At 44.5% G+C, this 24,870-nt stretch overlaps 1 protein-coding gene across 1 annotated transcript in view; it reads left to right on the forward strand.

The window, feature by feature from the left end:
- Nucleotides 1-24,870, forward strand: part of TSPAN9 (tetraspanin 9) — a 136,320-nt gene that overhangs the window by 26,722 nt on the left and 84,728 nt on the right. The window contains exon 2 of the mRNA XM_070947257.1: nt 2,977-3,049. The gene's annotated coding sequence lies outside the window, so the exon portion shown is untranslated. The remainder of the gene's footprint in view (nt 1-2,976; nt 3,050-24,870) is intronic.

A 24,870-nucleotide genomic window follows, 5' to 3' on the forward strand; every position in this document is an offset into this window, starting at 1 on the left:
CATACAATACAAAAGTTAAGATAATTAAAAGAGGTTAAATCAATCGGCCTCCCAATTTAAAACCCCAAGTCTATAAAATTTAAAAATCCCATTAAAAACCATTTAGGCTAGGCCGGCTTGCTGGAATAAATAAGTCTTCAGGGCCTTACGGAAGGTCCAGAGGTCCGGGATCAGTCGTATTCCAGGAGGTAGCTCATTCCACAGGGCGGGTGCCCCCACAGAGAGGCTCTCCCCCTGGAGCCCGCCAGCCGACATTGCCTGACCGACGGCACCCTGAGGAGGCCCTCTCTGTGAGAGCGTATTGGCCAGTGGGAGGTTATCGGTAGCAGCAGGCGGCCTCGTAAGTACCCTGGCCCTAAGCCATGGAGCGCTTTAAAGATGAGAACCAACACCTTAAAGCGCACCCGGAAGACCACCGGGAGCCAGTGCAGCTCGCGCAGGAGAGGAGTTACATGGGAGTGCCACATCGCTCCCATAATCCTAAATAAAATCCCAAATAAAATAAAATAAAATAAGGCTTCCTCTGTAAAGCGAGGTTAGGAAAACTTGATTTATTTCCTCCCTCCCTCTCTCCCTTCCAAATACAAATGGCCAAATCGCACACTAGATGGCAGCGGAGACAAATCCGGGGCTTGAAACAACGGGAACAAAAATGTAGGCAAAGCCGTCACGTCAACATTTGCACTATTTCATATTTATGGAAGTCCGCCAGGCATCCCGAGACCCCCGGGGGGAATTGATGGGTTTTCTATTTCAGCCGGCTGACTATCGAAGGCCTGGTCAGAGGCTTCAAAAGAGGCTGTTTCACAGGGCCTAATAGCAGGGTTCGAAACGGTGGCCAGCCTTCGGCGCGGCCTCCCCAGGCTGCCACCCCCCTGCCACCCCCCCACTCCCCATTTTCTGTCCATCCATGTGTGTGTGCTGGCATTAGGAACCGCAGCGAATAGTCTTTTTACGGTCAACATATAATAATAACAAAGTTCCAATTTGTTCCTCCCAATTCTTTTTCCATTAACCCCAAGAGAAACAGTTTCTGGTTTCATTTTTATCTCCATTTTCAAGATGCTTCCTGCAGTCCTGACCTCCAGAGCCATGTGAGAAGTTTTTACATCCCAAAATATGTTTTATCCTTTAGATTGTTTTCCAGCTTCCCTTGAAGCACGAATAGAATCCACAATGGTCCCAGAAATCGGCGTCTCCGCTAGATAATTGTACAGTCCAGCTGAAACTAAATTAATCCAGCAAAAATAGCAAACGGTAGGCAGGGGCCGAAATCCTTTAGCCAAACTTCCTCAAACCCACCAAATAAGTTATCCAGACCAGTGGTGGGTTGCTCCCGGTTCGCACCGCTTTGCGAGAGCTGGTAGCGGTGACGATATGACGTCACCGAACCGGTTCTCTGTCTTCGGGAGCTGGGCCCTCCCGCCCGCCCCGCCGTTATGCCGACCTTATATTTCTTCTTTTTTCGCCCAGCTGAGAGGTGCGGCAGAGCGGATTGCCGCACCTCTCAGCTGGGCAGATTTGCAATGCGCTTGCGCAAAGCGCAAGTTTGGCGCACAGGCGAGCAACGCGAGCATGTGCACGGCGATCGCGTGCAAAGCGCGTGACCGAAGAGGCGATCGCGAGCGAAGCGCGCGCACAAAGCGAACCAGTAGTAAAGCCGGTTAGAACCCACCCCTGATCCAGACCCAATCCACATATCAAAGGAGAAGGTCTGCCAACACAAATAGAGTTAATGAAATTAGGTCTTCCAACAGAACTGCACGTTCACAAGAACAAGCCTACCTACCTACCTACACACACACACACACACACACACACACACACATACACACCTCAAGTATCACCCTTGAATCAGCATGTAAACACTTCCACGGCCTCAAACAGCTCTACCTATAAAAGTCTGTCACTGTATCTCATTTCTCTGCAGCTGCCCCGAAAAAGCAAACTCTTTTGCTTTTAGGAATAAATTTATTTCCTTACAGCTGTCTGGATCTCATTTTTATTGATTCTTACGCAGCCCCGGCTCGAACCGGAACTCCAAATTATTCTCCTGACAGCCAGGGATGGACTTTTGCAAAATTTGCAAAATTGAGTTTGGGTAAAAAGTGTAGAAAAAGAGGAAGGCTAACATTTGAGATCTAGACATTTTGGAAAAAAAGGCATTTTGGGGACAAATTTGACCTGAATGATTGAGAATCTCCATAGATATATATCTGTTGTGGTCCGCCAGCAGCCTGCAGAGCTGGCAGCGGAGTCGGACAGTGAAGAGGCTGGGGAGGAACATGGACCAGTCCTGGAGTCAGGGGAAGGCCCGGACGTGGGCTCTGCGTCGGAGGCAGAGATGGGGCCAGGGCCATCTGGGAGTGATGCGCAGACTCCGGAGCCTCCAGAGTCAGACAGCAAAGAGGCAGAGGAACAGGAGGAGCCTGTTCCTAGTGCGCGCATGCACAGAGCTGCCAGAAGGCAAGAGCAGCTAAAGCAAAAAGGATGACTCGGGAGTAAGGCCTGGAGATGATTGGCCCCTCCCATAAGGTTTAAAAGAGGAGCAAAGGCACGTGGGCCCTTTGCAGGAGAGCAACGTTGTGGATGGTGTCAGTTTGTACTTTGAAGCTCCGTTTTTGACTCTCTGTTTCCGTGTGGCCTTGCCAAGATAATTGCCAATTAGGTCTTTGGCAGCGTGTCAAAGAAGATAAAGGTGGGTGTTTACCAGCCTCATCCGAAGGACTGTGGCAGACTTCTGTTGGACTATTTATAAACTCTGGGTGATTCAGCACGTGCTGTGAATGAAAGGAATTCACAGCCGTTAAATTAAAAAAAGGGATTTGGGGGACTAATTGTGTGCTTTTTACTATATCAGGAAGCCTAGGCCACAACACTGTTTACTCACTGATTTGATATGTGTGTAAAAAAAAAAAAAAAGAAAGAAACTTTTTTTAAAAAAAATATATTTTGTGTGTGGCTGTTGTGTTGCAGGAGAAAGAGAGAAAAACTACAGCCCGTCGACAAACTCCATCCAGCTGGAGACCCAGAAGTGACGTTGCAGGAGGTATGTTCCTGTATTTGCTATTTTTAAGGGGTGCATTTGTAGGTTTGGGTCGGGGTGAAATCCAGCAGGTTCTGACAGGTTCTGGAGAACTGGTAGAAGAAAATTTGAGCAGTTTGGAGAACCGGTAGTGGAAATTTTGAGTAGTTTGGAGAACCGGCAAATACCACCTCTGGTTGGCCCCAGAGTGGGGTGGGAATGGAGATTTTGCAATATCCTTTCCCCAGGAGTGGGGAGGGAATGGGGATTTTGCAGTATCCTTCCCCTGCCACGTCCACCAAGCCACACCCACCAAGCCACATCCACAGAACCAGTAGTAAAAAAAATTGGATTTCACCACTGGTTTGGGTGCAGGAACTGTTGGGGGCTCTGACCCCTTCCCAGTTTGAGGGTGCATCTCTGCTGTGTAGCATAGCGCGCCAGGACGAGACTTTATGGCAAGGGGCAGGTTTTTTGGTTGATGCACAATTGATAGGGCTTTTGGTTAGAACAGGTAGAGGAAAAAGGATGCCGTGCTAGGAGGAGACTCTATGGTGCGTGTGTGTGTGTGTGTGTGGGGAAACCGGACTTCCGGTTGGCTGAGATAAAGGACGTTGCGCTAGGAGGAGACTCTATGGTGGGGGAACTGGACTTCCGGTCAGCTCCAGAATTGAATGGGGGCTTCCGGTTAGGACCTTTGTGGCTATTTGAGTGTTTAAGGTTGCCGACCCCTGCACTAGACACAAGGAAGGTTGCTTCTTCCGCTGGTCAGTTCAGGTGACTTTCTGCTTGGCTTCTCCAGCCAGCGTCGTCCCTCTCCTGCCCGGAGGGCACGAAGAGGGGAGAACATCCAGGGAATTCTTGCTCAGTTGTGGAGCTTTTAGGGGAAACGCAGAGAGGGAAGTCTGTAGAGATTCTCAGTCCTCCAGGTCATGGTTGTCCCAAAGGTGCTTTTTTCAGGAGGCAACTGGACTTCCTTGCTTTTTTCTTTTGAAGACGTTTCGCTTCTCATCCAAGAAGCTTCTTCAGCTCTGACAGGATAGCGGGGGAAATGGAAGGATTTATTATTCCTTGCAGACAGCTGGCCATTTGCATCCTCTAAAAAGAAGGAATATAGGAATATAAAGGAATAAAGGAATATAAATGGAGGGAATATAAATCCTTCCACTCCCCACCATCCAGTCAGAGCTGAAGAAGCTTCTGGGATGAGAAGCGAAACGTCTCCAAAAGAAAAAAGTCCAATTGCCTCCTGGAAAAAAAACAGCAGAGAAGGAAGGTTGTAGATGTTGCTGGACACGGGAAGGAGTTAGATGGGAATTGCAACAGTGGTGGGATTCAGCCGGTTCTGTCTGGTTTGCACGAACCGGTAGTGGCGACTGCGGGAGGTTCCCCCCACCCGCCTGGACATAATGTGCGACTACTGCCCATGCACAGAAAGCCGCATGCATTGCATTGGTTCGCAAGCGCGTGGGCGCACAACGCTCCCATTTGCTAATGGTAGGGAAGGTAAGTGAATCCCACCTCTGAATTGCAGAGAATCATTATTATTATTATTATTATTATTAATAATAATAATAATAATAATAATAATAATAATAATAATAATAATAATAATCAAATTTCTATACTGCCCTACTCCCGGAGGACTCAGGGCGGTGAACAGCCAAGATAAAATACAGCTAATACAAATATTAAAAGTCCCTTAAAATTATTAAATATTTTGGCCGAAACACAGATTAAAACACCCAATTTATAAAATCAAACGAATTAAAAATTTAAAAAAGGAGAGTTAGGCCAGGCCAGCCTGCTGAAATAAAAAAGTTTTGAGAGCACGACGAAACGTGCGCAGATCCGGGATCCTCCGTATCTCTGGGGGGAGCTCGTTCCAGATGGTAGGTCCCCCCACAGAGAAGGCTCTCCCCCTGGGGCCGCCAGTCGACACTGTTTGGCCGACGGCACCCTGAGAAGCCCCTCTCTATGGGAGCGTACTGGTCGGTGAGAGGCTATTGGTAGCAAAAGGCGGTCTCGTAAATACCCCGGTCCAATGCCATGGAGTGCTCTAAAGGTGGTAACCAAAACCTTGAAGCACACCCGGAAGACCACCGGGAGCCAGTGCAGCTCGCGCAGGAGGGGGGTCACATGGGAGCGCCACGCCGCTCCCATAACCACCCGCGCGGCCGCGTTCTGGACCAGCTGGAGCCTCCGGGTGCTCCTCAAGGGGAGCCCCATGTAGAGAGCATTGCAGTAGTCCAGGCGGGAAGTAACGAGAGCATGAGTGACCGTATTTAACGAGACCCGATCTTTAAAAAGGGCCCCAGCCTCAGCTGGGTTATTTCAGAGCCCGGCTGTGGCCGCCAGTCTCTTCCCTCCTTCTCCATCGTCCTCTTCCCCTTGCAGGCAATCTGTTGAAAGACGTCCACCTTCAGCGAAAAGCATCGGTTACAGTCCTTCCCAATACAGGCCCCCCCCCCTTTCTCTGGGTCGAGGATTTTGAACAGCTGGAAAAGCTGGGTGTCAGAGGTGTGAATTTCCAAGAGAGGGGGTGAGGGAGGGAGGGAGGGAGGGGCGGTTTAACGGAGAAAAACTCTGCGACCCACCGACAGCTCTCGACTGTCTGTCTTGTCTGAGGAGATCGGCTGCCCCCTCCCTGCTCTGTCCATGGCAGAATTTTTCATCCTCCTAGCAGGCATAAAAGGATGTTGCACGCAGGCCAAGTTTCACGCTGGGATTTTTTATTTTTTTTGCGTTTTTTGCCATCTTCTTTTTGTGGGGTTGTTGAATTAACAGAGGGGGCTTCATATGTGTCTGGCGTTCAGTCTGAGGAAACTATCTGTCTCCAATTCCCCATTCATGGTGAACAGAAGTCCCGGGGGTTTATTGTCTGTTTTTAAACCAAGAATAAGCTTCTACACCGCATTTATATGCAGAGCACTCTTTAAGCAGCATCCAGATAATCTTTGCCCCACATTTCAGGGGACCAAAAGAAGCCAAAGGGGGGGGGGAAGGGAGAATATTCGTAGCTCAGGGTTGAAAGGAGGGCTCCTTGGTGCTCCCTGAGCTTGGTTGTTTTCTAGCAGATGTTTTATTACCCTGTTTCCCCCAAAATAAGACATCCCCTGATAATAAGCCCAATCGGGCTTTTGAGCGCATAGCAATAAGGCCAAGCGCTTATTTCAGGGTTCAAAAAAATATAAGACAGGGTCTTATTATCGGGGAAACACGGTACTCAGACTAAAATAGAATAGAATAGAATAACAGAGTGGGAAGGGACCTTGGAGGTCTTCTAGTCCAACCCCCTGCTTAGGCAGGAAACCCTACACCACTTCAGACAAACAGTTATCCAACATCTTCTTAGAAACTTCCAGTGTTGGAGCATTCACAACTTCTGGAGGCAAGTAGTTCCACTGATTAATTGTTCTAACAGTCAGGAAATTTCTCCTTAGTTCTAAGTTGCTTCTCTCCTTGGTTAGTTTACATCTGTTGCTTCTTGTCCTGCCCTCAGGTGCTTTGGAGAATAGCTGGACTCCCTCTTCTTTGTAGCAGCCCCTGAGATATTGGAACACTGCTATCATGTCTCCCCTAGTCCTTCTTTTCATTGAACTAGACATACTCAGTTCCTGCAACCTTTCTTCATATGTTTTAGCCTCCAGTCCCCTAATCATTTTTGTTGCTCTTCTCTGCACTCTTTCTAGAGTCTCCACATCTTTTTTTCATCGTGGCGACCAAAACTGGATGCCGTATTCCAAGTGTGGCCTTACCAAGGCCTTATAAAGTGGTACTAACACTTCACATGATCTTGATTCTATCCTTCTGTTTATGCAGCCTAGAACTGTGTTGGCTTTTTTGACAGCTGCAGCACATGGCTGGCTCCTATTTAAATGGTTGCCCACTAGGATTCCAAGATCCCTAGGTAATAACATCACCAGACTGGACAGCTGGAAGGGTATAGGATCTCCTGCTTGAGCAGGGAGTTGGATTAGAAGACCTCCAAGGTCCCTCCAAGTATGTCTATGGAGATTCTCAGTCATCCAGGCCATGGTTGTCCCAAAGGTGCTTTTTTTCAAGAGGCAACTGGACTTTCTGGTTTTTCTTGGAAGACCTTTCGCTTCTCATCCGAAAAGCTTCTTCAGCTCTGACTGGATGGAGGGGAAGCTGAAGAAGCTTTTTGGATGAGAAGAGAAACATCTTCCAAAAAAATCCAGAAAATCCAGTTGCCTCTTGAAAAAAGCACTTTTGGGATTTCCAACTCTGTTTTTGTTTGTTTGTTTGTTTTGTTAGATTTGGTAACGAAACATCTGCAAGAAAACAGCTAAGCTCAGAGAGCATCAAGGACTCCTCAAATTCTTTTTAGTTTTTGAATTGGGTCTTTGGTGCTCTCTGAGCTTGGTTGTTTTCTTGCAGATGTTTCATTATCCTAAATAGGTAACATCATCAGTGCTAGAAGGGAGTAGGGTTTGACGAAAGGAGGAGGAGGAGGAGGAGGAGGAAGAGGAGGAGGAGGGGGAGAACTACTGTGGGGTCCTTGGTGCCCTCTGAACTTGCTTGATTTCTTGCAGATGTTTCAGTACCCAAAGTAGGTAACATCATCAGTGCTACCATGTTTCCCCGAAAATAAGACCCTGTCTTATATATTTTTTTAACCCTGAAATAAGTACTTAAATTACCATGCGCTCAAAAGCCCGATTGGGCTTATTATCAGGGATGTCTTATTTTGGGGGGAAACAGGGTAGTAAGGAGTGCTGTTTGCTGTCAGTTTATATTCCGGTGATTTGCTTGATTGTGTGGGTGAAAAATTTGCCTAGATGATCAACGGATACTTATCTAGAATAGAGTTCGTTGCTCTTGAAGATTAACTCATTCAGACTGAAAAAAAAAACGCCTTCCCTCAGTTCTCTTACTTCTCTTAGACTCAGCCTTTGTTCTGCCCTAGCTCTGGATTCCCAATGATTGTGACGCACACCAACGGTCCTTATCAAAGTTATAATGTACCAAGAATAAACAAAGTCCGGCAAAGGTTGGCAACCAGCCCAGAAAACAAGATACGATAAGACACTCACTCTCCAAAATGCTCTGTAATAATTAGACATTGTTTCCAGCAAGAAATTACTAACTGTGTGCAACTTAAATAGGCTAAGGGAGTGGCCAATTATCCTCAAACCTTACTCTCGAGGAGACCTCCTCCTCCTGAGTAGCCACTCCTGCCTTCTGGCAGCCCTGCGTGCTCGAGCATTGAGGAGAGGCTCCTCCACTTCACTCTCTCCACTTGAAGGAGCCTCTGGAGGTTCTGAAGGCCCTGGCTGAGTCTCTGCCTCTGGCACCACATCCTCTTCAGCCTCCTCGCTGTCCAACGCGAGCGCCGGCTGCGCAGGCTGCTGGCGCGACCCCACATCAGCCTCCTCCTCGTCGGGATCAGCCACGATCCGCGCAGGCCGCTGGCGGGCCACAACAGCCTTCAATTCTTTGCTTTCCTCTCTTTTCTACAGCGTTACCTGGTGAAACACCTGTAATCCTGGATCCCTCTGCCTTTTTTCCCTTTCTTTGTTACCTGTTTAGAAGTGTCGCTGTGTTCACGAAGTGGCTGCCCTGTGAATTTTTCCACCCCTCTTCCTTTTATTTTCAACGTAACTGAAGAAGTGCTTGGACTGTGTTCTCGGCCTCCTTACCAGCCTCAATTTATTCTCACCGTTATCCTTTCTGACAGCATCTCGGCTGTTATGGATTGTGTATATTTGCCCTTCTTGACTTTTCCTACTTTCCGTGGCTTAGAAAGTCCTTTCTTTTGTTTCAGAAATTCACTAAGCGATATTTTCCCCCTTTCCTGATTGTCCTTTTAGTACCTTCTTTAAAAAAAAAAAAAGAATAAATAACAGCCCCTGATTTTAGGCTGCTCTTCCCATTACTTTCTCCAGCTATAAGAACCTACTTATCATTATTGTTCTGAGTTTGCTAAAATCCATGTCTCTCTAATCCAAAATGTGCACTGGACATCGCTGTTAACCATTTCATACAAATGCTTGTCCAATCTCTTCTTAAAAACTATAGTGTTGGAGCATTCCCAACTTTTGGTCATAATTCTGTATTCTTAATCACAGGAGCCGTCCCATCAAGTCCTGGTTGTTATTATTATTATTTTTTCAAATTGCATTTGCTTTCCTGAAGTATATTAAATGGTCTAATAGGTTCATGATTTCTTCAAAAGCAGAAGCCTCTTTCTGGGGTTCCTGGGTTGGAGGGTGGGAACAGATAGGAAAGAAGTGGGACAGTCCCACTCACACCACTCATGAGTGAAAATAATACTGTTTATAACTATGCGAGTGTAGTGCGAAGGGTGCGTATAAAAAGTTAGTGTACACAAGTGTTTCTACTTACCGTATTTTTCGGACTATAAGACGCACCGGAGTATAAGACGCACCAAGATTTCGAAGAGGTAAACAAGAAAAAAAAGTTTTGTTTGAACTTTTGTTTTAACAATAAAGTTTAAAAAAAAAAAAAAAGGTTTGCCCTCCCCAGCCCCCAGGAGCACTCCGCAGGCCTCCTAAAAACGGGATGTGCAAAGTGCTCCTGGGGGCTGCGAAGGGCAAAAACTCTGCCGATCAGGCAAGTCAGCTGGGATCGTCAGCGGCTTTTAAAAGCATTTTTTAATAACCTCTTCAGCCGAAGAGGTTGTAGAAAAAATGCTTTTAACAGTAAAAAAAAAAAAAAATGGCCACGCCCACTCAGTCATATTAAACCCCACCCCACCAAGCCACGCCCACAGAACTGGTAGTAACAAATTTTACATTTCACCACTGCTTCCAACTCTATTCTATGTTCTTTTTTTTTTTTTTTTAATTTGATTTATATGCCGCCCTTCTCCGAAGACTCAGGGCGGCTTACAATGTGCTCAGCAATAGCCTTCATCCTTTTTGTATATATTTATACAAAGCCAGCTTATTGCCCCCATAAACTGGGTCCTCATTTCACCTACCTTAGAAAGGATGGAAGGCTGAGTCAACCTTGAGCCTTGGAGAGATTCGAACCAGCAGTAAATTGCAGGCAGCTGTGTTAATAACAGGGTGCACTAAACCCCTGTACTATCAAGGCTCTTTCTATTCTTCTGTTCTATTCTATGTTTTCTATAATACCAGCTGAACTCACTTATACTTGAGTTAAAGTGAGAATAACTTAAAATTCTAAGACTTTGATTTGTTCGACTTATTTACTAAACTCGTACGCCGACCATCTTGCTTAGAAGACTGCTTTATGTGCAAATTGCTTTGCTGCTAGTGACTTCCTCCACCCACGCTTCCTTATCTACAGACTCAGGAATGTTCACAGCTTCTCCCCTTGACACACTCGGGCCTGGTTCTTTGGCAACTGAAATTTACGGAGTCCACCCTGCCACCATTGGGAGCTCAGGGCTGAGTTTTTGGCATATTCTTCTTTGGTTGCAGCCAAAGAGGGCTACTCCTCTCCTGTTCTTCTGGCGCTGGGTGGATCCCCTCGCTCGTGGCTCTCCCAGTTTCTGCCTCTGATTCTTCCTCCAGCAGCATCTGCTAAAGAGCCTTGGTAGTACAGTGGTCTAAGGCACCCTGTTATTAAGCTGGTTATTAAGACCAGCTGCCTGCAATTACTGCAGGTTCGAATCTCGCCAAGGCTCAAGGTTGACTCAGCCTTCCATCCTATCTAAGGTAGGTAAATTGAGGACCCAGTTTGTGGGGGCAATAAACTGACTTTGTATAAATATACAAACGGATGAAGGCTATTGCTGAGCATATTGTAAGCCACCCTGAGTCTCCGGAGAAGGGCGGCATATAAATCAAATTAAAAAAAAAAATGACCTAGATCAGTGATGGCTAACCTTTTCTGGACCGAGTGCCCAAAGTGTGTGCGTGCGCGAATGCGCATGCGTGTGCCCGAACCCGCAAAATGCAATGCACACACGGCCTCCTGCACATACCCTGCCCTCTGGGCATGCATGCGTGCTCCCTGTGCGTGCCCTCCATGCATGCCGCCTGCCCCCTATGCATGCATGCACACCCACACATGCCCTCGTGTATGTGCATGCGCCCCCCGCACATGCCCCACCCCCACACATGTGTGGCAGAGACCCGAAGAACAGCTGGCCAGCAGGAGACATGCGTGCATGCGTGGCACAGCTGAGCTGCTGTGATGGCTCGCGTGTCATTAGAGAGAGTGCTGCGTGCCACAGGTTTGCCATCACGGACTTAGATAATCGTCACTCCTTCCTTCTATCTGCTCTGGCTTCTTTTATAGTTCTAGCTTGTTGAACGTGTTAGCTGGGACCATGGAGAGTAGCTGGCGCAGAAAGCAAATTTCAGTCCTGAAGGAACTGTTCTTGCAGAGGTCTCAAAGGTGCTTTCTCTTTTTTTTTTTTTATTGAAAAAGTTTTCAAATACAAATTTTTCCCCTTTTTTTTCCTCCCCCCCCTCCTCCCTAACCCCCCTTCGCCACCCATCCCCCCCGCGACTTCTTCACACCAAAAACCTAATTCATAACAGATTACATAATATTTTACCATCGCCTTACTCTCTCCTCTATATACTGACCCTTACTTACTAAAAATATTATTAATATTATTACTTTCCCCTTTTACCATACATTTCAAAAAAAAAAAAAGCAGTCTGCTATAACATTGTATGATAACTTCTAGTTTAACAAAATATTATTATAACTCCCAATTTAGCAATAATCTACCCTTTTTGTCCTCCCCAAAACTTATATCTATGTATTGTTACAACATTTCAAAGCAACCTTCCACTTTAAGACTGTATAATAAATCCTACTTTAACATTTATTCTTTGTGTATATTAATATAACATTTCAAAGCAGCCTTCCACATAAGTCCTAATTTAACTATTCAACTCTGTCCATTTCCTCCACTACCCTAAATATATCACTTAAACATCCCTTTTCTTAAGCTAATCCATCAGTGGACTAACATATTTCCACCCACTTTCCTACAAAATTACCATACACAACAATTCTTAATATCTTCAAAGGTGCTTTCTCAAAAGGCAACTGGACTTCCTTGGTTTTTCCTTGAAGACGTTTCATTTCTCATCCAAGAAGCTTCTTCAGTTCCGACTGAAGTCGGAACTGAAGAACCTTCTTGGATGAGAAGTGAAACGTCTTCAAGGAAAAACCAAGGAAGTCCAGTTTCCTCTTGAAAACCCAAAGAAGGTTCTTGGATGAGAAGTGAAACATCTTCAGGGAAAAACCAAGAAAAGTCCAGTTGCCTCATGAAAATCTGAAGAAGCTTCTTGGATGAGAAGCAAAACATCTTCAAGGAAAAACGAAGAAAGTCCAGTTGCCTCATGAAAACCTGAAGAAGCTTCTTGGATGAGAAGCGAAACATCTTCAAGGAAAAACGAAGAAAGTCCAGTTGCCTCATGAAAACCTGAAGAAGCTTCTTGGATGAGAAGCGAAACATCTTCAAGGAAAAATCAAGAAAAGTCCAGTTGCCTCATGAAAACCTGAAGAAGCTTCTTGGATGAGAAGCGAAACATCTTCAAGGAAAAACGAAGAAAGTCCAGTTGCCTCATGAAAACCTGAAGAAACTTCTTGGATGAGAAGCGAAACATCTTCAGGGAAAAATCAAGAAAAGTCCAGTTGCCTCATGAAAATCTGAAGAAGCTTCTTGGATGAGAAGTGAAACATCTTCAGGGAAAAACCAAGAAAAGTCCAGTTGCCTCATGAAAACCTGAAGAAGCTTCTTGGATGAGAAGCGAAACATCTTCAAGGAAAAACGAAGAAAGTCCAGTTGCCTCATGAAAACCTGAAGAAGCTTCTTGGATGAGAAGCGAAACATCTTCAAGGAAAAACGAAGAAAGTCCAGTTGCCTCATGAAAATCTGAAGAAACTTCTTGGATGAGAAGCGAAACATCTTCAAGGAAAAACGAAGAAAGTCCAGTTGCCTCATGAAAACCTGAAGAAGCTTCTTGGATGAGAAGCGAAACATCTTCAAGGAAAAACGAAGAAAGTCCAGTTGCCTCATGAAAATCTGAAGAAACTTCTTGGATGAGAAGCGAAACATCTTCAGGGAAAAATCAAGAAAAGTCCAGTTGCCTCATGAAAATCTGAAGAAGCTTCTTGGATGAGAAGCAAAACATCTTCAGGGAAAAACCAAGAAAAGTCCAGTTGCCTCATGAAAATCTGAAGAAGCTTCTTGGATGAGAAGTGAAACATCTTCAGGGAAAAACCAAGAAAAGTCCAGTTGCCTCATGAAAACCTGAAGAAGCTTCTTGGATGAGAAGCGAAACATCTTCAAGGAAAAACCAAGAAAAGTCCAGTTGCCTCATGAAAACCTGAAGAAGCTTCTTGGATGAGAAGCGAAACATCTTCAAGGAAAAACGAAGAAAGTCCAGTTGCCTCATGAAAATCTGAAGAAACTTCTTGGATGAGAAGCGAAACATCTTCAAGGAAAAACGAAGAAAGTCCAGTTGCCTCATGAAAACCTGAAGAAACTTCTTGGATGAGAAGCGAAACATCTTCAAGGAAAAACGAAGAAAGTCCAGTTGCCTCATGAAAATCTGAAGAAACTTCTTGGATGAGAAGCGAAACATCTTCAAGGAAAAACGAAGAAAGTCCAGTTGCCTCATGAAAACCTGAAGAAGCTTCTTGGATGAGAAGCGAAACATCTTCAAGGAAAAACGAAGAAAGTCCAGTTGCCTCATGAAAACCTGAAGAAGCTTCTTGGATGAGAAGCGAAACATCTTCAAGGAAAAACGAAGAAAGTCCAGTTGCCTCATGAAAACCTGAAGAAGCTTCTTGGATGAGAAGCGAAACATCTTCAAGGAAAAATCAAGAAAAGTCCAGTTGCCTCATGAAAACCTGAAGAAACTTCTTGGATGAGAAGCGAAACATCTTCAGGGAAAAATCAAGAAAAGTCCAGTTGCCTCATGAAAATCTGAAGAAGCTTCTTGGATGAGAAGCAAAACATCTTCAGGGAAAAACCAAGAAAAGTCCAGTTGCCTCATGAAAATCTGAAGAAGCTTCTTGGATGAGAAGTGAAACATCTTCAGGGAAAAACCAAGAAAAGTCCAGTTGCCTCATGAAAACCTGAAGAAGCTTCTTGGATGAGAAGCGAAACATCTTCAAGGAAAAACCAAGAAAAGTCCAGTTGCCTCATGAAAATCTGAAGAAGCTTCTTGGATGAGAAGTGAAACATCTTCAGGGAAAAATCAAGAAAAGTCCAGTTGCCTCATGAAAACCTGAAGAAGCTTCTTGGATGAGAAGCAAAACATCTTCAGGGAAAAATCAAGAAAAGTCCAGTTGCCTCATGAAAATCTGAAGAAGCTTCTTGGATGAGAAGCAAAACATCTTCAAGGAAAAACGAAGAAAGTCCAGTTGCCTCATGAAAATCTGAAGAAACTTCTTGGATGAGAAGCAAAACATCTTCAAGGAAAAATCAAGAAAAGTCCAGTTGCCTCATGAAAACCTGAAGAAGCTTCTTGGATGAGAAGCGAAACATCTTCAAGGAAAAACCAAGAAAAGTCCAGTTGCCTCATGAAAATCTGAAGAAGCTTCTTGGATGAGAAGCGAAACATCTTCAAGGAAAAACGAAGAAAGTCCAGTTGCCTCATGAAAATCTGAAGAAGCTTCTTGGATGAGAAGCGAAACATCTTCAAGGAAAAACGAAGAAAGTCCAGTTGCCTCATGAAAACCTGAAGAAGCTTCTTGGATGAGAAGCGAAACATCTTCAAGGAAAAATCAAGAAAAGTCCAGTTGCCTCATGAAAACCTGAAGAAGCTTCTTGGATGAGAAGCGAAACGTCTTCAAGGAAAAACCAAGGAAGTCCAGTTTCCTCTTGAAAACCCAAAGAAGGTTCTTGGATGAGAAGTGAAACATCTTCAGGGAAAAACCAAGAAAAGTCCAGTTGCCTCATGAAAATCTGAAGAAGCTTCTTGGATGAGAAGCAAAACATCTTCAAGGAAAAACGAAGAAAGTCCAGTTGCCTCATGAAAACCTGAAGAAGCTTCTTGGATGAGAAGCGAAACATCTTCAAGGAAAAACGAAGAAAGTCCAGTTGCCTCATGAAAACCTGAAGAAGCTTCTTGGATGAGAAGCGAAACATCTTCAAGGAAAAATCAAGAAAAGTCCAGTTGCCTCATGAAAACCTGAAGAAGCTTCTTGGATGAGAAGCGAAACATCTTCAAGGAAAAACGAAGAAAGTCCAGTTGCCTCATGAAAACCTGAAGAAACTTCTTGGATGAGAAGCGAAACATCTTCAGGGAAAAATCAAGAAAAGTCCAGTTGCCTCATGAAAATCTGAAGAAGCTTCTTGGATGAGAAGTGAAACATCTTCAGGGAAAAACCAAGAAAAGTCCAGTTGCCTCATGAAAACCTGAAGAAGCTTCTTGGATGAGAAGCGAAACATCTTCAAGGAAAAACGAAGAAAGTCCAGTTGCCTCATGAAAACCTGAAGAAGCTTCTTGGATGAGAAGCGAAACATCTTCAAGGAAAAACGAAGAAAGTCCAGTTGCCTCATGAAAATCTGAAGAAACTTCTTGGATGAGAAGCGAAACATCTTCAAGGAAAAACGAAGAAAGTCCAGTTGCCTCATGAAAACCTGAAGAAGCTTCTTGGATGAGAAGCGAAACATCTTCAAGGAAAAACGAAGAAAGTCCAGTTGCCTCATGAAAATCTGAAGAAACTTCTTGGATGAGAAGCGAAACATCTTCAGGGAAAAATCAAGAAAAGTCCAGTTGCCTCATGAAAATCTGAAGAAGCTTCTTGGATGAGAAGCAAAACATCTTCAGGGAAAAACCAAGAAAAGTCCAGTTGCCTCATGAAAATCTGAAGAAGCTTCTTGGATGAGAAGTGAAACATCTTCAGGGAAAAACCAAGAAAAGTCCAGTTGCCTCATGAAAACCTGAAGAAGCTTCTTGGATGAGAAGCGAAACATCTTCAAGGAAAAACCAAGAAAAGTCCAGTTGCCTCATGAAAACCTGAAGAAGCTTCTTGGATGAGAAGCGAAACATCTTCAAGGAAAAACGAAGAAAGTCCAGTTGCCTCATGAAAATCTGAAGAAACTTCTTGGATGAGAAGCGAAACATCTTCAAGGAAAAACGAAGAAAGTCCAGTTGCCTCATGAAAACCTGAAGAAACTTCTTGGATGAGAAGCGAAACATCTTCAAGGAAAAACGAAGAAAGTCCAGTTGCCTCATGAAAATCTGAAGAAACTTCTTGGATGAGAAGCAAAACATCTTCAAGGAAAAACGAAGAAAGTCCAGTTGCCTCATGAAAACCTGAAGAAGCTTCTTGGATGAGAAGCGAAACATCTTCAAGGAAAAACGAAGAAAGTCCAGTTGCCTCATGAAAACCTGAAGAAGCTTCTTGGATGAGAAGCGAAACATCTTCAAGGAAAAACAAAGAAAGTCCAGTTGCCTCATGAAAACCTGAAGAAGCTTCTTGGATGAGAAGCGAAACATCTTCAAGGAAAAATCAAGAAAAGTCCAGTTGCCTCATGAAAACCTGAAGAAACTTCTTGGATGAGAAGCGAAACATCTTCAGGGAAAAATCAAGAAAAGTCCAGTTGCCTCATGAAAATCTGAAGAAGCTTCTTGGATGAGAAGCAAAACATCTTCAGGGAAAAACCAAGAAAAGTCCAGTTGCCTCATGAAAATCTGAAGAAGCTTCTTGGATGAGAAGTGAAACATCTTCAGGGAAAAACCAAGAAAAGTCCAGTTGCCTCATGAAAACCTGAAGAAGCTTCTTGGATGAGAAGCGAAACATCTTCAAGGAAAAACCAAGAAAAGTCCAGTTGCCTCATGAAAATCTGAAGAAGCTTCTTGGATGAGAAGTGAAACATCTTCAGGGAAAAATCAAGAAAAGTCCAGTTGCCTCATGAAAACCTGAAGAAGCTTCTTGGATGAGAAGCAAAACATCTTCAGGGAAAAATCAAGAAAAGTCCAGTTGCCTCATGAAAATCTGAAGAAGCTTCTTGGATGAGAAGCAAAACATCTTCAAGGAAAAACGAAGAAAGTCCAGTTGCCTCATGAAAATCTGAAGAAACTTCTTGGATGAGAAGCAAAACATCTTCAAGGAAAAATCAAGAAAAGTCCAGTTGCCTCATGAAAACCTGAAGAAGCTTCTTGGATGAGAAGCGAAACATCTTCAAGGAAAAACCAAGAAAAGTCCAGTTGCCTCATGAAAATCTGAAGAAGCTTCTTGGATGAGAAGCGAAACATCTTCAAGGAAAAACGAAGAAAGTCCAGTTGCCTCATGAAAATCTGAAGAAGCTTCTTGGATGAGAAGCGAAACATCTTCAAGGAAAAACGAAGAAAGTCCAGTTGCCTCATGAAAACCTGAAGAAGCTTCTTGGATGAGAAGCGAAACATCTTCAAGGAAAAATCAAGAAAAGTCCAGTTGCCTCATGAAAACCTGAAGAAGCTTCTTGGATGAGAAGCGAAACATCTTCAAGGAAAAATGAAGAAAGTCCAGTTGCCTCATGAAAACCTGAAGAAACTTCTTGGATGAGAAGCGAAACATCTTCAAGGAAAAACGAAGAAAGTCCAGTTGCCTCATGAAAACCTGAAGAAGCTTCTTGGATGAGAAGCAAAACATCTTCAGGGAAAAACCAAGAAAAGTCCAGTTGCCTCATGAAAATCTGAAGAAGCTTCTTGGATGAGAAGCAAAACATCTTCAGGGAAAAACCAAGAAAAGTCCAGTTGCCTCATGAAAACCTGAAGAAGCTTCTTGGATGAGAAGCGAAACATCTTCAAGGAAAAACCAAGAAAAGTCCAGTTGCCTCATGAAAACCTGAAGAAGCTTCTTGGATGAGAAGCGAAACATCTTCAAGGAAAAACCAAGAAAAGTCCAGTTGCCTCATGAAAATCTGAAGAAGCTTCTTGGATGAGAAGTGAAACATCTTCAGGGAAAAATCAAGAAAAGTCCAGTTGCCTCATGAAAATCTGAAGAAGCTTCTTGGATGAGAAGCAAAACATCTTCAGGGAAAAATCAAGAAAAGTCCAGTTGCCTCATGAAAATCTGAAGAAGCTTCTTGGATGAGAAGCGAAACATCTTCAAAGAAAAACCAAGAAAAGTCCAGTTGCCTCATGAAAATCTGAAGAAACTTCTTGGATGAGAAGCGAAACATCTCCAGAGAAAAACCAAGAAAAGTCCAGTTTCCTCATGAAAACCTGAAGAAGCTTCTTGGATGAGAAGCGAAACGTCTTCAAGGAAAAACCAAGAAAAGTCCAGTTACCTCATGAAAATCTGAAGAAGCTTCTTGGATGAGAACCGAAACGTCTTCAAGGAAAAACCAAGAAAAGTCCAGTTACCTCATGAAAATCTGAAGAAGCTTCTTGGATGAGAACCGAAACGTCTTCAAGGAAAAACCAAGAAAAGTCCAGTTGCCTCATGAAAATCTGAAGAAGCTTCTTGGATGAGAACCGAAACGTCTTCAAGGAAAAACCAAGAAAAGTCCAGTTGCCTCATGAAAATCTGAAGAAGCTTCTTGGATGAGAAGCGAAACATCTTCAAGGAAAAACCAAGAAAAGTCCAGTTGCCTCATGAAAACCTGAAGAAGCTTCTTGGATGAGAAGCGAAACGTCTTCAAGGAAAAACCAAGAAAAGTCCAGTTACCTCATGAAAATCTGAAGAAGCTTCTTGGATGAGAACCGAAACGTCTTCAAGGAAAAACCAAGAAAAGTCCAGTTGCCTCATGAAAATCTGAAGAAGCTTCTTGGATGAGAACCGAAACATCTCCAGAGAAAAACCAAGAAAAGTCCAGTTGCCTCATGAAAATCTGAAGAAGCTTCTTGGATGAGAAGCGAAACATCTTCAAGGAAAAACCAAGAAAAATCCAGTTGCCTCATGAAAATCTGAAGAAGCTTCTTGGATGAGAAGCGAAACATCTTCAGGGAAAAACCAAGAAAAGTCCAGTTGCCTCATGAAAATCTGAAGAAGCTTCTTGGATGAGAACCGAAACATCTCCACAGAAAAACCAAGAAAAGTCCAGTTGCTTTTTGAAAAACCTGAAGAAGCTTCTTGGATGAGAAGCGAAACATCTTCAAGTTAAAACCAAGAAAAGTCCAGTTGCCTCATGAAAATCTGAAGAAGCTTCTTGGATGAGAACCGAAACATCTCCAGAGAAAAACCAAGAAAAGTCCAGTTGCCTCATGAAAATCTGAAGAAGCTTCTTGGATGAGAAGCGAAACATCTCCAGAGAAAAACCAAGAAAAGTCCAGTTGCCTCATGAAAATCTGAAGAAGCTTCTTGGATGAGAACCGAAACATCTTCAAAGAAAAACCAAGAAAAGTCCAGTTGCCTCATGAAAATCTGAAGAAGCTTCTTGGATGAGAACCGAAACATCTCCAGAGAAAAACCAAGAAAAGTCCAGTTGCCTCATGAAAATCTGAAGAAGCTTCTTGGATGAGAACCGAAACATCTTCAAGGAAAAACCAAGAAAAGTCCAGTTGCCTCATGAAAACCTGAAGAAGCTTCTTGGATGAGAAGCGAAACATCTTCAGGGAAAAACCAAGAAAAGTCCAGTTGCCTCATGAAAATCTGAAGAAGCTTCTTGGATGAGAACCGAAACATCTCCACAGAAAAACCAAGAAAAGTCCAGTTGCTTTTTGAAAAACCTGAAGAAGCTTCTTGGATGAGAAGCGAAACATCTTCAAGTTAAAACCAAGAAAAGTCCAGTTGCCTCATGAAAACCTGAAGAAACTTCTTGGATGAGAACCGAAACATCTCCAGAGAAAAACCAAGAAAAGTCCAGTTGCCTCATGAAAACCTGAAGAAGCTTCTTGGATGAGAAGCGAAACATCTTCAGGGAAAAACCAAGAAAAGTCCAGTTGCCTCATGAAAATCTGAAGAAGCTTCTTGGATGAGAACCGAAACATCTCCACAGAAAAACCAAGAAAAGTCCAGTTGCTTTTTGAAAAACCTGAAGAAGCTTCTTGGATGAGAAGCGAAACATCTTCAAGTTAAAACCAAGAAAAGTCCAGTTGCCTCATGAAAATCTGAAGAAGCTTCTTGGATGAGAACCGAAACATCTCCAGAGAAAAACCAAGAAAAGTCCAGTTGCCTCATGAAAATCTGAAGAAGCTTCTTGGATGAGAAGCGAAACATCTCCAGAGAAAAACCAAGAAAAGTCCAGTTGCCTCATGAAAATCTGAAGAAGCTTCTTGGATGAGAACCGAAACATCTTCAAAGAAAAACCAAGAAAAGTCCAGTTGCCTCATGAAAATCTGAAGAAGCTTCTTGGATGAGAACCGAAACATCTCCAGAGAAAAACCAAGAAAAGTCCAGTTGCCTCATGAAAATCTGAAGAAGCTTCTTGGATGAGAAGCGAAACATCTTCAAGGAAAAAACCAAGAAAAATCCAGTTGCCTCATGAAAATCTGAAGAAGCTTCTTGGATGAGAAGCGAAACATCTTCAGGGAAAAACCAAGAAAAGTCCAGTTGCCTCATGAAAATCTGAAGAAGCTTCTTGGATGAGAACCGAAACATCTCCACAGAAAAACCAAGAAAAGTCCAGTTGCTTTTTGAAAAACCTGAAGAAGCTTCTTGGATGAGAAGCGAAACATCTTCAAGTTAAAACCAAGAAAAGTCCAGTTGCCTCATGAAAACCTGAAGAAACTTCTTGGATGAGAACCGAAACATCTCCAGAGAAAAACCAAGAAAAGTCCAGTTGCCTCATGAAAATCTGAAGAAGCTTCTTGGATGAGAAGCGAAACATCTCCAGAGAAAAACCAAGAAAAGTCCAGTTGCCTCATGAAAATCTGAAGAAGCTTCTTGGATGAGAACCGAAACATCTCCAGAGAAAAACCAAGAAAAGTCCAGTTGCCTCATGAAAATCTGAAGAAGCTTCTTGGATGAGAACCGAAACATCTCCAGAGAAAAACCAAGAAAAGTCCAGTTGCCTCATGAAAATCTGAAGAAGCTTCTTGGATGAGAAGCGAAACATCTCCAGAGAAAAACCAAGAAAAGTCCAGTTGCCTCATGAAAACCTGAAGAAGCTTCTTGGATGAGAAGCGAAACATCTTCAGGGAAAAACCAAGAAAAGTCCAGTTTTCCTTTTGAAAAAAAAAAACACCTTTGGGACAAAACCTGGATGACTGAGAATCCATAAACATTCTTGCAGAGGGGGTTACTTCAGACATCCCTGATTTAAAAGGAGCTATTTTGGCCAGCCAGGGACAACTTGGTATTCTTTCTTTTGTTCCGGAGCACACAAATTAGCCGAGGGCGTCTGGGAGCTCCTGGCTGTCTCTCTGCATTTGGATCAGGCTGGCTGCCCTGTCCATTCAAGTGGGGATCCCGGCTCTGTGTGAGGGACGCCAAATAAGGAAGTCTAACCGTATTTAGAAATGAACTTCAGGAGCTCTTGAAAGATTCACCGCTTCGGAAGATCGTATTATAACTTTGAGAACTGTGAACTTTTCCCGTCTGTCAGATACTCTCCTCGTGGAAACAGCCTTCTGAGCTTGCTAGACGTTGACTGTGTGGTTGGAATTCAATTTTTTTTTTTTACTACCGGTTCTGTGGGCGTGGCTTGGTGGGCGTGGTGTGGCTTGGTGGGCGTGGCAGGGGAAGGATAATACAAAATCTCCATTCCCACCCCACTCCAGGGGGAAGGATACTGCAAAAATCCCCATTCCCTCCCCACTCTAGGGGAAGGATACTGCAAAAATCCCCATTCCCTCCCCACTCTAGGGGAAGGATACTGCAAAATCCCCATTCCCTCCCCACTCCAGGGGAAGGATACTGCAAAAATCCCCATTCCCTCCCCACTCTAGGGGAAGGATACTGCAAAATCCCCATTCCCTCCCCACTCTAGGGGAAGGATACAGCAAAAATCCCCATTCCCTCCCCACTCCAGGGGAAGGATACTGCAAAATCTCCATTCCACCCCACTCCAAAGGGAAGGATACTGCAAAATCCCCATTCCCAACCAGAGGTGGTATTTGCCAGTTCTTCGAACCACTCAAAATTTCCGCTACCCGGTTCTCCAGAACCTGTCAGAACCGGCTGAATAGCACTCCTGACTAGGACAGCTCAGGAGGAATAGCAGAGGGAGACAAAGTGGGGTGGATTTCTTTCCCCCCTCCTACCCCGGGATGTGATCTCTACAACCTGAAGTAACTTCCTGTGGAAGAGCAATTCCTCCACCACACGAAAGGTTCTAGGGTGGAAGCTTGCCCCACCCTGCATTGGGAAGAGGGAAGGGTCTTCATCTACATCTTAGGTAAACTCTGTAGAGTTCCCCCCCCAAAAAATGGGTGGATTGAACCCTAAAAGGGGTTTGGATCAGTGGAATGGCTTGCCTTCAGAAGTTGTGGATGCTCCATCACTGGAGGCTTTTAAGAAGAGACTGGACAGCCACTTGGGGCCCACCCTGGAGTGCTTAGAACTGGCCCATGGGCCCACCCTGGAAACAGCGAAGGACCAGCCCACGGTGCCTCTGCCAGTGAAAACAGAGCTTGGGAGGCCACGCACGCCCCTCCTGAACTCCTACAGAGGGTTGCAGGAGGCCATCCCAGCCGAAAACGGAGCTCGGGAGCCTATTTTCACTGGCAGAGCGCTCAGGCCCCCACAGGTGCCCCCAACACGAGTGACGCCAAGCTGACCATGCCCAACCTGTTCACACACACACATGTCCCCCCAGGTCAAACACAACCCTGATGTGGCCCTCAATGAAGTTGAGTTTGACACCCCTGGTATAAGGTCTCCTGCTTGAGAAGACCTCCTAAGTCCCTTCCAACTCTATTGTTTCTTCTCTTCTCTTCTCTTCTCTTCTCTTCTCTTCTCTTCTCTTCTCTTCTCTTCTCTTCTCTTCTCTTCTCTTCCTTCCCTTCCCTTCCCTTCCCTTCCCTTCCCTTCCCTTCCATTCCATTCCATTCCTTTCCATCTTCTCTTCTCTTCTCTTCTCTTCTCTTCTCTTCTCTTCTCTTCCTCTTCTCTTCTCTTCTCTTCTCTTCTCTTCTCTTCTCTTCTCTTCCTTCCCTTCCCTTCCCTTTCCCTCTTCCCTTCCCTTCCCTTCCATTCCATTCCATTCCATTCCATTCCATTCCATTCCATTCCATTCCATTCCTTTCCATCTTCTCTTCTCTTCTCTTCTCTTCTCTTCTCTTCTCTTCTCTTCTCTTCTCTTCTCTTCTCTTCTCTTCTCTTCTCTTCTTTCTCTTCTCTTCCCTTCCTTCCCTTCCCTTCCCTTCCCTTCCCTTCCCTTCCCTTTCATCTTCTCTTCTCTTCTCTTCCCTTCCTTCATCTTCTCTTCCCTTCCCTTCCCTTCCCTTCCCTTCCCTTCCCTTCCCTTCCCTTCCCTTCCCTTCCCTTCCATTCCATTCCATTCCATTCCTTTCCATCTTCCTTCTCTTCTCTTCTCTTCTCTTCTCTTCTCTTCTCTTCTCTTCTCTTCTCTTCTCTTCCCTTCCCTTCCCTTCCCTTCCCTTCCCTCCCTTCCCTTCCATTCCATTCCATTCCATTCCTTTCCATCTTCCCTTCTCTTCTCTTCTCTTCTCTTCTCTTCTCTTCTCTTCTCTTCTCTTCTCTTCTCTTCTCTTCTCTTCCCTTCCCTTCCCTTCCTTCCCTTCCCTTCCCTTCCCTTCCATTCCATTCCATTCCATTCCATTCCATTCCTTTCCATCTTCTCTTCTCTTCTCTTCTCTTCTCTTCTCTTCTCTTCTCTTCTCTTCTCTTCTCTTCTCTTCTCTTCTCTTCTCTTCTCTCTCTTCTCTTCCCTTCCCTTCCCTTCCTTCCCTTTCATCTTCTCTTCTCTTCTCTTCCCTTCCTTCATCTTCTCTTCCCTTCCCTTCCCTTCCTTCATCTTCTCTTTCTCTTCTCTTCTCTTCTCTTCTCTTCTCTTCTCTTCTCTTCTCTTCTCTTCTCTTCCCTTCCCTTCCCTTCCCTTCCCTTCCCTTCTCTTCTTCTCTTTCCTTCCCCTCTCCCCTCCCCTCCCCTTTTCTGACAGTTTCCGTTGAGATCAACCGATGAGTTTACCTGATGAGTGGCCCTAGGATATATTTCAGATTAATTGCAACCGGTGAGTAAGAGGGAGCAGCTGATAATGGGCCCGTTGTGTGCTTCCTGCCAGAGGCACCCGGATGGGGGCTGGGGTGGAAGTGCCAAAACGGCTTGCTCATGGGAACTTTGGAACACCCCTCCCCCAATTCTTCAGCTCCAGCTGTTCAGGGGCTCAAGCCATTCTCTTCTCTTCTCTTCCTGCAGCTGTTGCTCCCATCGGGAATAGTTTCAAATACCAAACTCCTCATTAGTGCCAGAGAAGTTCCTTCTGCTCCAGAGGGGAATAAACTCTGGGCTCGATTGGGCTGGAAAGCGACCCCCCCGAGGGTTTTTTTTTAAAAAAAATATTTTTATTTATTTTTTATTTTGTCAAGCATGTATAAGATAACAGATATAAGTATAAACTTGATTATGAATACAGGAAATGGATATGAATAAATGGGTTCAGTTAGGCACGCTGGTGTGCTTATGCACGCCCCTTGCAGACCTCTTAGGAATGGGGTGAGGTCCATAGTAGACAGTCTAAGGTTAAAGTTTTGGGGGTTTGGGGGAGAAACCACAGAGTCTGGTAGAGCATTCCAGGCATTGACCACTCTGTTGCTGAAGTCGTATTTTCTGCAGTCGAGTTTGGAGCAGTTTACGTTGAGTTTGCATCTATTGTGTGCTTGTATATTGTTGCGGTTGAAGCTGGAGTAGTCATTGACAGGTAGGACATTGTGGCAGATAATTTTATGTACTACGCTTAGATCGGGGTGAAATGCTCCCGGTTCAGACCGGATCGCCCGATCCGGTAGCGATGGTGGCGGGTGGTTCGGAGAACCGGTAGCAAAAATCCCTGCGCCCCCCCACCATGCCCAGCTGAGCCGCAC

Source organism: Pituophis catenifer, unplaced genomic scaffold (genome assembly GCF_029215685.1).
Source record: "Pituophis catenifer annectens isolate HBS135680 unplaced genomic scaffold, rPitCat1.0.hap2 SCAF_7, whole genome shotgun sequence".
Classification (NCBI taxonomy): Eukaryota; Metazoa; Chordata; class Lepidosauria; order Squamata; family Colubridae; genus Pituophis; species Pituophis catenifer.